Source organism: Neopsephotus bourkii, unplaced genomic scaffold (genome assembly GCF_033783945.1).
Source record: "Neopsephotus bourkii isolate Nb327-2 ecotype Australia unplaced genomic scaffold, CSIRO-AGI_Nbou_v1 NB_272, whole genome shotgun sequence".
In the NCBI taxonomy this organism is placed as follows: Eukaryota; Metazoa; Chordata; class Aves; order Psittaciformes; family Psittacidae; genus Neopsephotus; species Neopsephotus bourkii.
The window spans coordinates 6,666,933-6,682,799 of NW_026900781.1; the positions used below are offsets into that span (position 1 = coordinate 6,666,933).

The following is a 15,867-nucleotide window of genomic DNA, read 5'->3' on the forward strand; positions in this document are numbered from 1 at the left end:
ACATACCTCAACACACAGGTATATTTTTAAATGTAATATAAACTACATTAATCAAGGTAAGGCTTTAAGCAAAAATTAAAGATTTTGAAAGTTGGCAAGGACCATTATGCTCCATTAAGGCTTATGCTAATTCATAGGACAGGCCACACCATTTCAGCCTAGAAACCCCTCTGTAGGGAATCATCCTTCCATTTGTATGTGAGTAGCTTTGAGTTCAAAAATTTGCAGCATAGCATTTTCACAAAAACACCAAACTCTGTTGAAAGGTTTCATCCACCCATGCACAGACTACTTTTCTAGGCCTTTTCGCAGTTATTACCAGGATCTTGTCATTATCTTTAAAACCAAACTGTTCTTCATTGTGAAAGTGAATTGTTCCCCCTGCTCTCCCAAGTTCCAACGAATGTGATTTTCACCAAACATTGACACATTTGTACTACAGAAAAATGTTTAATTAAAGCAAACTGAAAAAAAACCCTTTACTCCCATTTGATTTTTTTTTTTCAGAAATGCTTTCCATGTATCTTAAAAGCTTCCTTAAATTAGTATCTGCTATTTAAAATTTGTGTATTTGAAAAATGACAGCTGATCTGCAAACAAAAGCATGAGGTATTCTATCTTTTTTGAGCACTGAAGATTACTGGCATACATGAACAAATGGATGTGGATTCCCTCCACTTCAGATCCCATCAACATCATGAGCAACCCACCGGAAGCAGGAAAAGACCTGTAACTTGGAGGGTTTCTGCATCATGAGGTTTTGCTGCAAAATCTCTCTATCTGAATAAGCCAAAGAGGCTTGCTCAGAATCCAAACTATTCATGTGCTTAACTTCAGGGGCTTCAGGAAGTGAGCAGAAGCTCAGATTTGCAAGTTAAACACCCGCACAGCCAGAACTGTAATCCAAGCCAGCCAGCAGTACTGCTGTTAACTGTCTGGTGGAGTCAAACATGTCTCCTCTCCTCCCAGCTCTCCCTCTCTTTGTATTTCCAGAAGCAAGAAGGAGGATAAATAGGCCTTCTACATTAGTACTAATCACCTGTTAGTCACAGTAGTCTGAAAGGCAAACTGACACATCCACTTCTTTTTACTGTTTCCAGTATTTACAGAATTATTTCTCCAGAACTGTAAAGTAGATGCAGTTATTACTAGAATCTGGCATTCAGAAGCTCATGTATATGGGAAAACATAATCAAACAATATGCAGCACATTAAAGGAAGTTTATAACTTCATTCCCTGCCCTAATAGTTTGTTTTTATCTCTTGAAAATATTTACCACACCACCTGATTAGGTTGAGCTGCTTATGTATTTTGAAAATACAAGTTATGTCATCAGTCATTCATTGTATGACAGTAAACGTGCAATTATGCAACCCCGCAGGCTCGCACAGTGCACCAAGGTAGGCATAACCCAGCCTCAAGTGTCAGCACAGCATGAGACTACCCGGTCTTTACTGAACTTAAAGAAAACTCAGGAGACAGAAAAGCTCACGTCATGCTCCAAAGAGCAAAGCTTGGACCGGCTCTAACCCTGTGCCAGAGGGAGCTGAGCTATGTCTCTGATTTATCTCTGCAGGCAAGGTGAGCGGGAAGTGCTCGCAGAGGAAGAAGTGACTGGCACACTTTCCCAAGTGTATCACAATGCTACCTTAAGACTGATTTCTCAGAGTTATGCATCTATGACAAGAAGTTATTGGACCTCAGTCCTATGTTAAAACCTACTGTCATTTTCTCTTCCCTCTCCTACAGTTTGCTTTTGAGCTTATGCTCCTTATACAGAGCAGCACTGAAGATTTGGTCCTTTGTGTGTGTAGAAATATACGCTCAGGGTGTCACCCTTCACTGGAAGGAGGGGGATCCAATTCTTCTGGACTGTGACAGCTCAACATAATTTGCCCTATAACCACTGAGGCTGACAGGCAACTTAAGGACCTTGAGAAATCTACCCTCAGGCTTTTACACTCATCCTCAGTTCTATCTCTATCACACTTAAAGGCCCTCCCTACACAAAACTGGCAATAATATCTGCAGCAAACTAGTAAACAGAAAAGTAAGAAATTACAGTGTATGCATAAAATTCACGCTGCTTGGTATTTATTTCCAGTCTCATGTATCTATCATAACACAATTAGACTATTCCCCCAATGCTAAACAGCTGGTTTCCTCTCTGTTGATGTGATATGCTATCTTGATTCACATGATACTGGATTCGCCCAAGGCTGCAACTCATTCATAAAGCTAGCACACATGCCATGTCCCATTTCAGATCCAAATGAGGCTTTAAAACATTAGCCTAAATCTGCATAAGCCTCATGCCTGACTCATTCAGGGCAGAGACCATTGTGTGAGCAAGCCTCTCTGCGTTCAGAAGTCCCAGCCTAACCAGTATGAGTGGCATGAGACAGGTAGCTGCAGAGGACTGCTCTTCTGCATCTCCTCATGATGCAGAAGGGAACGGCAATTGGTCCCACACAGATCTGCATGGTGCCAGTGATCTATTTATACAGCTCTAGCGGGCTGAAACTGCATAGAAACTGCAGCCATCTTTTCAGCTCTCAAACCGAAGAAGGGTGGATGTCTTTAATTCTGATTCCCATCGTGTTCCCTGCAAAAATGACAATCGTTTTAATTTTGTGTGGGGGACAGCTGCTGGTGTGTTTTGTATGTTTTTCTCTATAACACCTTCAAGATTCTTACACCTTAAGGATTATCACTTTGTCACTGAGTTTTAGATTCCACATCTGTCATTTATAATATGGCCACCCAAATAAAATCCAGGATAAAACTTTTCCACTAGGTCAAGTTAGCCAGTAGGCACTATGACTTTCTCTATTCTTTTTTTTTTTCCTTTCCTTAAACATATGATAATAATGAAGCAACAACAACAAAAAAGTCATTTGAAGTCATACTATATCCAACTGTCATTTGTAAGACTTTACTGTATTATTAGTCAGAGCTTCTGGTGCCAATATAACCCACAAGGCTGAAACTTGAGTGGTTTCTACATGTCATCAGAGCCTTAGATAAAAATGCCACCTTAGAAAGTGGGAGTATTTAATTTTCTGTATTACTTTTGTACTAGTATAAAGCATTCACTTAATTTACATCAGTGGCTTCTTAAGGTATTTGCAGCTGTTTGATCTTCTACAAGTAATCTAGCTCTTTTTTTCCGATCTAATAGTGCTGAACTCTTTAGGGTTTGGTTGCTTTGATTTGCTCTGGGGTTTTGTTTTTTTCTTTTCTCTATTTTTCCAAACCAGAGCACAGTGTTGCAAATGCAAAACTGTAACCCCCCACCCACCAAATACCAAATTCTTTTTATGAAGAGGCATGGATTAGTTATGTTATTTGGTTAACAGCTGCGTAGTGTAGTGCCTGGTATGAGGTATCTGTATAAACACATGTCCACAGGCTGTAAAATAAATCTTCAGTTCCTGCAGAAAGGCTAAACCCCACTGAAAAGTGCCTGTGAAAGAATGCTGTGACTCAAATTCACCACAGCCATAGCTGTGGCCATTACAAAGTTACACAGTACCAGTAATTGTGTACCATAACTTGATTACTGACTTTCGTAGTATTGAAAAAGCTCATAAAAAATGGACTGTTATCAGACCAAAACATGTAAGAGAAAAAAATAAAAACAAGAAGTCACTGGAATGAAAACTAATTAATTTTATAGGAGTTCTCCATCACCTTGTATAGCTCCACTGCATCTTTGCTGTATTCACGGCTTGCATGTATGTGCATGCATGCACAGATATGTACAGAAAATTTTGAGAAGCTGACGACAAAAGAAAGAAAGAAGTTTTATGAACAACCAACGAAGTAGAAATTGAAGAAGTGATTCAGCAAACCAATTAACCACATGATTAATTTCCATTATCTTCAGTGGAGCTTGACTACAGTTGAAGTGTTTTGCTGAATGATGGTCCTCAAAATACAGTGCTCCTCAATCCATTTATCTGATCGTCGCTTTAGGTGGAAAGAAACACTCTGAAAAGGACTCCAGGTAAGGAAATGCTCAGGTTTAGCGAACTCGAGCCTTGTAGGAAGGAGTTTTATTAGTTAGGAAAAACTCCATAGTGGCCTCGTAAATTTTCATCACTTCTAGTAGTTTCTGAATAATGCAGCAGGCTTTCTGGCAGCTGTAACCTGCACAAGAAGTTCTATAATGTCTCAGCACTTCCTGGGGACTCGGAGCAGTAGGATAGCCTTGCAACACAAGCAGAGATTAATCATTTTCTAATGCACAGTAATAAATAATGTATCCCCCATAGTACATAAATTAAAGCTGTAATTCCATCCTGATCCTGTGATGACACTAGAAACCCAGGATGGAATTTCAGCCTCGTTATGACCAGTCAGGATACACATTATGCCTAAGATGATGTTCTGAGAGTTGATAATGAACTGAGAAGTTCTGAAGGCCTTACCAAAAAGAAGTGATGTGTAATTACAAGCAGAAAGCAAAACTATTAAGTCAGATATTGTTTGCAGAACTTGCTAAACTAAGCAGTGAATCTCATCCCTGAAAAGCCCACTCAGCAGATTTGTAGCAAAGCAAGTAAAGAGCACTATTACTATCAAAACCCTGAAAGTTGTTCTAGTATCACAGAGCAATGCCTCCATCATAGTAAAGAGAAAGAAATTACATGCTAAAAATCAGGTCTGTACATTACAGAGTCCTTAAAATGCTGAATGTAACTCCTACAACCATACACAGTATTTTACTCACAAGGCAAACAAGTACCCTACAGGTGCACCATGACAACCATAAAAGTATCAGGACAAAGTCATAAATCTGCATTCCCATTTGGAAAGAAAGCTACTGAACAAAGCAAAACATTCATCATGACAATTGTTTAGTCCTTCTGATGAATAAATATGTGGTTTACACACTGTAAATGATCTAAAAAGATTTAATGAAGAACATCATCCTAGTATTTTCCCTGCAGATAACTTCAACAAATTTTATTAAGGCTCTAAAGAGATTTTACAAGTCTAACAGCAAGAATTCTAATGGAAGTTTTTAAGTATGATGACGGGGAGCCAAAACAATCATCTATCTAGAGTTAACTGCTGTATTCACCCTGGTCTTAGTAAATCCCTCAAGATTTCAAGTAGGCCTGGAACCAGTTTTATTTCAGACACAAGAAGAAAATAACTTTCTGACCACCTTACACAAACAAGGCATGAAAATTTACAGGATCAGCTGTGGCCTGACGTGGCTAAAGTTCTGAACTTTTTCACGCAATATTATTCACAAATTTATCTCTCTCCACACCTTTTTTGATAATGTGAAATTCTAAAGTCATGATCACCCTTTCTTGCTCTCCCCCTTTACATTTACAGAGCTGTAAAGAAGAGCAAGGAAAGGGAAGCCTGAAAATTATGGGGAAAAGTCAAACAAAGTGGTGCAGGAAGTTGGTATTTTTAAAAGCCGAAAATGTTTAAGCCTAGAGTACCTGGTTTTGAGTATCTCATGCTTCCCCACAAGCCACCATACTATTTGTTCCTTACCTCCCCTTTTTCCACTTCCGCTTTTTATAATGTAACATAAAGTGTTCATACCTGAACACCTTGACTTACATTTCCTACATTCATATTTGAACATCTTAACAGCACGGCCTTGTATTCAAGGGGCCACTCACCTGGAGATACTTAGCGATTCTTCCATTCTCTTTTAATCACTCTGGTAACTAGTAAGAGTTAAAATCTGAATATAATTATTTATGTCTCTACATCTGCATTTAAGGACACCTGTTTTCCAAGAACCCATTTTCTCCCTTTTAACCTTTCAAGACTATCCATACAAACAAAAAGGTATCAAAAATCATGAGAGAAGGACAAAGAAAGCAAGACAATCAATGCCTAAAGCTCCATGCCTCCATGGTATCACCTCTAAATAGCAACTTGAAACCTACTCAAGAGACTTACGTAAGTCATGACTCAAGAACTAAAGCAATGAGTGTCAAAATATTCAGAGACAGTACCCTATGCTCCTAGTAGTAAAGGAGTAACTGCTGAAAATATGTAGCCCTTGCACTGTAGGTAAAAAAAAAAAGCAGTAAGAACTTAGAGATCTACAAAATCACAGAATGGTTTGGGTTGGAAGGAATGTTTAAAGATCATCTACTCCAAACCCTCCACTGCCATTTGCAGCAATACCTTGCACTATATCAGACTGCTCAAAGTCATCCATTCAAAATCACACAAGCTAAAGCTACACACTTCAGTAACAGTAGTACCTTATTAGAAAACCTCCAATCAGATGTGATCTCAGAGGCTTGTTATATCTCAAATACTGATGTAAGCTCCAGAAAAAGTAGTAACATAATGTGCAAAGTATGCCTCCAACTGCTTTTACTCGGGACTCAGAGAAAGAGCAGTTTTCTATAGGCTCTATTAGTTAGTAGGTTACATTGCTCATGAAACACTGTTCATAAGGAATGGCAATCTAACAGAGACTAAAAGGTGACCCTGTAAATAAATGTCAGCTGCAAAATTGAATACCTCTCCTGGTCTGAGCTGAACAAACACTGCTATATTGACAGTGTAAACAAAATCCTGAGAAATAAATCTCTAGTGAAAGAGAAAGAAGGAAAAAACTCAAGAAGTAAGCAAAAAGGAATGTGAGAGGGAGAGGGCACAAACTTAGGTTAGTGTAACTCTGACCAATGCAGACCCTTCTCATGCTCATTACCACACCATCTGTGATTACATATAAATGGAAGGGTTACCTATCACGCTATAATGTTCTCATTCTTTGTGCAAATACCATTTTCACTTCTATATATTTCAAAGACTATGTGACTTATTAATTCAGAAATTAATCTAAAACGATGCTTATATAATACACACCAGATTGATTCACGATCTCATTGCACTAGTCATACAAACACATACTAGAAATCAATGTTCAGAACTCCTTCCTCTGATCCAGGAATTACATTACAACACTTGCACTATAAATTGAAAGATATCATGTACACCAAAGTCTGAGCACTAGCCTGTTAATTGGTTTTCCTTCCTTGCTCATTAGCTCAGTACACAACACAAGACACGTGGGTGAGGACTCACACCAGCAGCGGGAGCGAATTTCAGTGCTTGTAACCCAAGGAGAGGAGCAGGACTTCAGGACTGTGTAACTACAAGAAGGAGGAAAAAGTATGATTAATGAGTCCCTATGCCTGACACCACAACTTGGAAGAAATGCCAGCACTTGTCACAACAAACTGTGTGGCAAGGACTTCCCCACCAACACTACACCCAGTGATGTGGGTTTTTCACCACAGAATTCTATTTTCCCCCCTGGAAAAAGGAAGTTGAAGGAGGAAAGTCCTTTTTCATAACATTTTTAAATTATTAATTCTACTAACTTAAACAGACTCATGGCTAATGAGTTGCAATACAGGCATTAAGAACCGAAAAGCAGAAGCTCTTGCTGCCCATCCAACTATTGATGCTGATTTGCTTCTGACAAAATATAGGACAAATGAACATACTGCTAATGCATACTGTGTTAATTATTCTGCGGTGCCATGTAGTAACCCTGATGGAAGTTCAAACTAATTGTGACAGATACAGATAGAAATGGTGCTATATATAGTTTAAATTTGTATTCAGTCAAGTTGCAGCTATAGCATGGGAGGACCGAGTTGCGAGGCTGCACTACTGCCTAAATGATATCATCTTATGCTATTAGATTAAGTACTCCCATGAGCTAAAACATTATAGAGAGGTAAGGTCCTGAAAAGCTATTTGAATGCTGTTTTGTAAACTTCACTATAGCTCCAATTCTCTGTTATTGATACCAATTTAATGAATCAGTTTGCACTGCAAGCCCACACCAGGCTTAAAAAGTCAACTGGTTAGTGCACAGCACAGAGAGCACCGTAGGGAGCACAGACACTTACAGACAACACACTGCCAAAACAAAGCTTTAATTTAGAGGAAAAAATTCTGGCCTCTGGAACTGCAAGAACCGCCCTGAGATAGGAACTGGGAGTACATGGATAAACAGAAGCAATGCTATGAGTCTACACAAGAGTGATTTCCAAAACTCATCCTCCCACAGCTTTACCAAAAAGCAGCTGGGTGAGCTCAGCAGCAGCAGCCAGATGCTGTTGAATACCCCTGCAGGGCCCTGAAACCAAGTAAAACCCTGCTCGCTGCTCAGCCCAGCCCCGCAGGACACCCATGCCCAGCCTGCAGCCCATGGGCTACAATGCTGATTGACAAATGCCCGCTCCAGCCTGCCACCCACTAGCACCTGTGCACCCGCCAGCATCATTTGGCCCTGGGGAAACACAACAGGGGCAGGCCCACCCCAGGGCACCTCTGCTTCAGCTCCTGCAAGCCCACAGCACGTTGTGGATGCAGTTCAAGCAGGGTTTTATACCCAGCCTCTCTGAAGACAGCAGATCCCACAGCAAACTCCACCTATCAGAGGAGGGCCGGGTTGAACCACTGCAGCTCAGACTCACAGAGGTGACACAGTGCATACCCAAATGTGGACATACCTAAACATATAAACTGTACAGTCACATGCATTTACAGCATACGGTCTTATTTTCCAATGCAAGAGTTTCGTTGCCTCACCCACGCTCCCCACAAAAAGAAAAAAGTAAAATTAACAAATCTCCATTGGCTTTCCTCAATCATTAATCATATCAAACTAAAAAACATTCTGGCATCAATGCTGTTTAAACAGCTTTCTCTCCACCCAAAATCCACTGGCAAATATTTTCACATATAAGATGACCATCCCACAAGCCTGCTTTTGAACGCTAATCTAAACTGAGTTCTCCAAGCCAGCACAGTAGAAAGTTCCTCCTTGGGAGGGGGAGTGCAGGAAAGAAATGAGAGAGGGGCCTTTAAGAAGAAATAAAAATAGACTCCCTTGATCCCACCATGCCATGGCCCAGACATTCTCCCTATGGGGGAAGAAAATGTTTCTTACTGCAGTGAGAGGTTTTGTAACATTTTTTCCCTTTATTTTTCCCCCCCCTGTGCAACTTTGCTTCCTGAAGAATGCTTTATATAAAAGACATGACATTTGGCAACCCAGCTCTGCTGCTTAGTGAAATTCTTTGGCAAGTGCCCTACGTGCTGACTGCATTAAGTACATCAGTTTACTTATTTATTTATTTATCCAGGCAGAAGTCGGAGGGAGCAAGCCATACAATTAATGTGCAGCATGGCACTGCTCCATCCGAAAAAAAATGGGAGAGGAGCTGGGGAGGGAGGGGCTGGAGCCTCTCCTTTTGGGAAACTTCATCAAGCAAGGAGAGCTGGTTCTCCAGCCTCAAAGCGTTCCTGCTGCTCTGGGGCATACACAGTGATTCTTGGATCTCAGGCGTTTAGTGAACATCAATTAACTAATTAATTAAGCCTCAATTCCACAACAAAGGCAGGTATCATTACATGCCTATTTTGCATATGGGTAGAACGAACCGCAGAGTAAACCTAAGCCTGTGCCGATCTCGCCCAGTGTCCCGAGGCAGGAGGTGCATTACCTTGCTGTTGCCAAGGTGAGAGCCTCCCAGCAGTGACCCGCAGGAGGGAATGGCACCAGCCACCTGCACACCCACACTTCCTCCCTCATGTCCCGAGTGAAACCAGAAAATAGAGAAGTCTCCACAGGCCACCATCTTCCAGGGATGCAGCCATGGTATGTGACTGTGAGGCACACGGACCTCCATCAATAAGCACTGATATCCTTTGCACCACACTGCGTGCCCATGACATACCTCAGTGTCATGTGCAGCAAGTCAGGGACAGCACCATTCATATGTATCATCCATGGGCATGTTCTCACAAAGGCACAACATCTAAGGGTCAAGGACTTGAACAAGCAACCCCCATTTCCTATTCAAATGCCATGCGTTGGGCAGGAGGGCCATATATTTGTGGATTGGAGTTACGGAGTATATTAGTTTAGGCTTACAAGAAAACAAGATGCTTCCCAGAAACAATGTAATATTTTGCTTATGATCACGATCAGCCCCATTTATTTACACCAGGGACTAACAAAGCTTGGCAGCACACCACCAAGGACACCCAGCAATAGCAAATTCACAGCACCATGAAGTTTTCCAGGGAAACAGGAAGGTGAGATGGGAATGGAAGAGGACATAACATACCTCCCCAGAGACCAAAACCAGTGGCTAGCCAGTCCCACAGGCTTGGAAGGATGAAGCTTCTGCACTTAGCCATGTGCCCCCCTGATATTTTCAGGTCAAGCTGCTAGCAGTGACGGGCCCGATCTATCCAAGGCACACACAGCACAAGGGAATGCCTGAACATGGCCTGGTGCCTTCCACGGCAAGGAGCTACCAAGTCTCCAGCCAACTGCAGATCAGGCAGAGAAAAGACTTTTCTCCATCTCAGAGAGCTGAGAGAGAACTGGAGAGTCTGCTTGATCAAGTGGTGCTACTTCAAGGGTGCAGATAAATCTATCATGCACTTAACCTTTGGAAAAGTTTTAAGCAGCTTGGTCTAAAAAAAATGTTACACATTTAGCACTGAAAAGTGTTTTCTACACACGTCGAGGAGAGACAGTTGTGTGTTCCCATCATCTGTATGCCCCAATGAAAAAAAGCATAATTTTGCTCCTAAAAAAGAAAATTGACACAGCAATCTAAACATGTTTTGCAAGAAGAGTATGACGAAAACTTTTTCTTTCTTAAATGAAAAAATCTGGCATTATCCCACCTTCCTGTTTTAAAACTTTTTCTTAGAATTCCTGTCCCTCATTTCTAGGCTACATTCTATGATATCAAAGTAGTTACCACAACAACAGTATACAAGCCCAATTCTACAAGGTTTATTCAAGGCAAACACATTTTAACCAGACCGCCAGTTTTAGCAGAAGTTTGATGTGACCAACGGCTCAGGACAGTAAGATACAGAACTCAGCACCAGTTTAACTCTACAGCAATCTTTACCAATCATCTGACATCAGTGGCACACGTACCTTTGAAAAAGGATTTATGGATCTCAGTGCTGAAAAGGGCTAAAGGGACGCAAATTTGTCCACAAAAAGATCACTGGGGAAAATCCCTTCACCTGAAGCAAGGAAATACCAGTCCTCCTCTTCAACCTGTAAACAATACACTAGCACTTCAAGTGGGGATTTCAAGCTTGGTATAGTGTGTTACCAACTGGCACACAGGATGCACACCTTGGTCTACGAGCTGATTTGGGAATTACAGGCCAAGAACAAGAAAGGAAATCCTCAGCACAAGCTGTCTGAAGCTGTGGTCTCATTAGCCTAATATGCAGGCAAATTTGAAGAGGCTTTGGATCTGTGTGCATATACTACATATCTACATATGAAAGATGCACATGTCCCAGTGCAAAATCTCACACCAAAACATCAAAAAATTTTATTTTATTTTTAACAGAAGAAACAAGTAATGTATTTTAGGGCAAGCCTGGCAGTCTCAATAGCCTCAGGTGCAGAGATGCTATAAGGATTCAATTACACAGCCTAAAACTTAGTTACAGATGGTTTACTTGAGGACTCACAGAATCATTAGGGTTGGAAGGAGAAGAACAAGATTATGACAGGAAGACAAGACGTGGAGGTAAAGGGTAGGCTAGGACAGAACACATGAGAGAGGGGCAAGACTGGGTTGTTTTTGGTTTGACACCTGCCAAGTGAAAAAACAAGCATGAGTCATAGTAAAGGTAACTCAAAGTGTGATGTGAGTGCACTGAAGAGCTGAGCACACCACACTGCATGAGTCAGCAGCATAGATAAAAAGAGTGATAAGAAGCAGCAGATGCGACATGTCTTTACTAAAACGACCCTACAGGACACAGGCGTCCTTTGCTCTAATGAAGTGGTCATGCCAAGCTTGTGCTGCCTCATAAGCTTGCGATACCGTGAATCAAAGGACACTGTGCACAGTCAGAAAAGTAGCAGGCAAACAGGTGCTGACAGACCCACATGCAAAAAAACACCGAAAAGCAAAGCAACAGCAACCCCACCACCATACACACACACCCTGACAAGTGCTCTGGGACACCACCCTCAGAACCACTCAGTCAGCGGGGTGGGGAGGAAGAGAAGGGGGAAGGAAGCTGTCACTGGGATCATGGCATTCAACCGGGCCAACAGCCAGCTTTTCTGTTCCTGCTAGTCAGACTCTGCCTTCCTGGTGGGTGCCAAGGGCAGGAGGCTGCAGCACTGCAGCCCCCCCCAGCCTCTTTCTGCCTCACGCAGCCAGGAGGCAGCCGCAGCCACACAACTCATAAGCATCTCTAGAAGCCGAAAGAGCAGCTAGGGCTATTTGTGGAGCTATACTCCAGCACACCTGCAGCTCAGGTGGCTTTGCAAAACGCCAGTTTGAAGCTCCATCTTTTGAGGATTCTAAACCCCATTTTGCTGTGAAAGTAGAACATTTAGCCTCAAGAGACCAAGCACCATGTTCTTGGATAGCACAAACCATACAGTCATACACAAGGCCACATTACCTGTGAAAAGCAGCTGCTGCTCTGACCACATAAAAATGACCTGCAGTGGAGGTTCTTCACTGTCAGGAACCCTATTCACTGCACTTTTGAACCTGATCAGGAAAGACGAGGGCCCTCTGTCGCAAGCTCAAAGAGGACAAAGATGTAACGCAAAGCTCAAATCACCTTTCATCTCATTTCTTGGCTGAGGTAAAATTATACTCTGCCTGAGAGGGTATAAGTAAAATGCTCTATTTTTAGACACAAGATCCTGCTTCATCAGGTTCATCCAATTTCTAAGAAACAAACTTTGGCAAAGGTCTGCATTTGAGGGGGATGAAAGATGACTTGTTTCATTTTCTTTTAGCGCAGCTCATAGCATGACAGGCATAAATCTAGAGCAAATCTGCTTTAGCCACATATACATGCCAGCTGTTTTATCTGGGAGAGATAGTCCCTATATTGTAGCAAAATATATATATATATTTCACTTATCCCAGTTTGTCCTGCCAAAATAAGCATGTTGTGTCCAAGTATTTCAATGGAGTTAGAAGGTGTGTCTATTCCCCCTGCTCCAGACATCCTTATTTATAGATTTTAAAAGTTGGCAGGTATGCTAAGGAAGAGCTGTTGCTGAGCCTAACACACTCTGCACAGCAGCAGATCTGTTGTAACAGATCAACAGGCACAGAGAGAGAGAGAGGAAAGAGCCACACTCTCCTTCTTTACACACGTCCTTGCTTTCAAATGCAGCTTTATGGAGATAATGACAGTAACTGCGTGTCTAAAATAAAGCTGGACTGAGAGCCAAGGCTCATTCAGGCTCACTGAAAGCAGAGCTTTGCTCTGCACTTTGGTCACAGACTTTTCTAACCCAAGCATGTGCCTTCCAAGAAGTAGGTAGAGGAACTGCTCTCCTACAGACACTGTAAGCATTAGTGAAGGGGGAGGGCGGTCAGCCTGTAAGAGAAACAGTGAAGTTAACTTTTCATTTCCTGTCAGTTTTAATCTTGTCTAGAGGTTTTGTTAGCTGCTACTTCCATTTTCTGGCCTGCCTGCAGAGGAACTCCTCTCTTTACTCGTTTGCAGAAGGTCCCTCTTAACTGCCTGCAGTTAGTGTCTCTGGTACTCCTGAAATCCACCCAACCCTGCCCGCCATCCACTGGCTGCAGCAGTAGTGAATCAGTCTGCAGCCACAAATCACTGCGCTGACCTCCCTCTTCTAGCTCTATAAACAAGCATACTCCTGATTACAGCTTCCACTGGCAATCTGTTTAAAAAACAAACAAACAAAAGTTTAAAATGCACAGGATTCATGGAAGCTGATGCACAACTTTTTTTTTTTTCTTTTTTTTTTTTCTAGAGTCTAATCTGCTTCCATTTCCCCTTGAAGGGTCTGGCCATGCAGAAACACCCTTATACCCATTTTAATGCTGATTTTCACACTCCATGGGCTCTTTGATTTTCTTTGAGCTCACGATGCCAGTGCTTCTATATATTCTGCAATTGATCCCTGAAATGCACTGCATAATTTGCACACAGACACAAAGTGTCAACTAACCCAATTAGCAACAAATTGTGATCAGAGCTCAGATGCACGCTCAGTGAGGACTCTGTCCTCAGCACGGAAATGTGCTACACCAACATAACTCCCATCACGGGGCTGTTGGGTCCTCACCACAGAGGCTGCTAAATGGTGACAAACCATCACTGACAGTTCTGCAAAAAGGTCTCTACATCTCTTGGCCACAGCCCTCTGGCAGTATACACGCTTCTGCACATCTGCTTTCTGAAGAAGCCATCAGATGCACGCATCCATCTAACCCAAGATGCAAGACACAGCTAGGCAAGGGTGACAGTCTGCATCAAAGGTGGCCAAGGATGGATGTCAAGCTAGGAGAGCAGAAGGTAAAGGTGTAAGCAATCGAGCGCAGAGCTCACATTGGTTAAGTGTTAACCAGCACAGTAGGTGCTAGGAGCAGTTAACTTCTTCCTGTGTGAACTCTGACCAGAGACAATGACAGCAAGTGTGCACAGCAAAAGAAGTCATAGCTAAGAGAGATGAAAGTGGGGGAAACACCTGATCCTTTGCCTGTGCACATCCCTCAAGATTCATCTCAGCACCATATCTTTAATTTCATTCCCAGTTTTCAAGAACTGGCCTTCATAACATGCACTAAGTACAGAAAATTTGTCTCATAGCTTTACTCACAGCTCCTGTTTGCAATGCTCCCTGAGAAGAAAAGCACAAGACTCCCCAAGTGATCACTGTTATTGCGCTTGATCCATATGTGCCTTGAGCTTGCTGCCCCCATGGGACCAACAGCCATTGCTGCCTTTTCCTCAGAGAGATTATGTAGCACAGCAGAAAATAAAATTACTAACTGCATTCCTAAAATCTCTCAACAGTCCTCAGTCTCACTTCCTCATTTACAACTGGATGAATTTGAAAGACAGAGACACTTCTGCAAGATCCAAGAACATGACTAGGAACACAACGGCAAAGCCTCAAGCCCTGCTCCTCTCCCCAGTCTGCTATGCAACACTCTTCTCTCCCTCTGGGCACAGTGGAGTGAGGTCACCACCTCCCACATACCAACTAATATATAAGTGACCTCTCTCATGCATTTGCGTGTGTAAATTAAGACATACTTTAAGTTGTGATGATCCATATTACCTTTAAATACTGAATCTATCAAAACCATTTGAAGTCAGGTTGGTTTTTTAAAGTCATATTTAGAGCAGGATATGTTTTCTGCTGAAGTCTCAAAGACAAATCCAACCTTGGAACTAACAGCAGTTACTGACTACACTTCTTAGACCAGGACTCACTGATAAGCTTGCAGTAGCAGTTTCTTCTGCCAGGCTAGATAGGGTAACTTCATCATTTCAGTGCATTTAGCATGCTGAGTTGAGTACTTATAAACATCAGACAGGAACTGGAAGTTGTAAAAGTAAGAAAATATGAGTTCAAATAATTTCTTAACAGAAGTGATGTGCAAGAGTTCAGGATCTATGATCCACAAAACTCTTATCTAAGATACCATGACAAAAAAATAAATTGACTTAATAGTTACAATTAACTGTTCCTTTCTAAAATGGCTTAATTTTAATGCAAAACAAGGGCTTTTTGTTTTGGTTTTGGTTTTTCTTTTGTTCCCTCCCATTTCCCAGCTCCTATTTTAAGGAAGCATTTAGTTACGTGACAGAAATGTTTCAAAATCTCTTTTTGCTGAACGTTTATTTTCACGTGAATGTAGCCTGATAAAAGTCACATGCAAAAACATAATCTAGTAAATAGTGAAGAGAAAACATAGAACAAATACAGGCCCACAGAAACCTATCTTGCACCAGCTTGCTGGTGGAACATCTGTAGAAATATAACATAGACTAAGTTTAAAAAA

The 15,867-nt window shown here is 41.7% G+C and overlaps 1 protein-coding gene across 24 annotated transcripts in view; it reads right to left on the reverse strand.

Moving 5' to 3' along the window:
• Positions 1-15,867, reverse strand: part of ATXN1 (ataxin 1) — a 224,250-nt gene that overhangs the window by 170,167 nt on the left and 38,216 nt on the right. The window contains exon 1 of one of the 24 annotated variants that reach the window (XM_061346471.1): positions 10,147-11,090. The exons of the other annotated variants lie outside the window; for them this stretch is intronic. The gene's annotated coding sequence lies outside the window, so the exon portion shown is untranslated. Of the gene's footprint in view, positions 1-10,146; positions 11,091-15,867 lie in introns of those variants that run through there. 24 annotated transcript variants of the gene reach the window in all.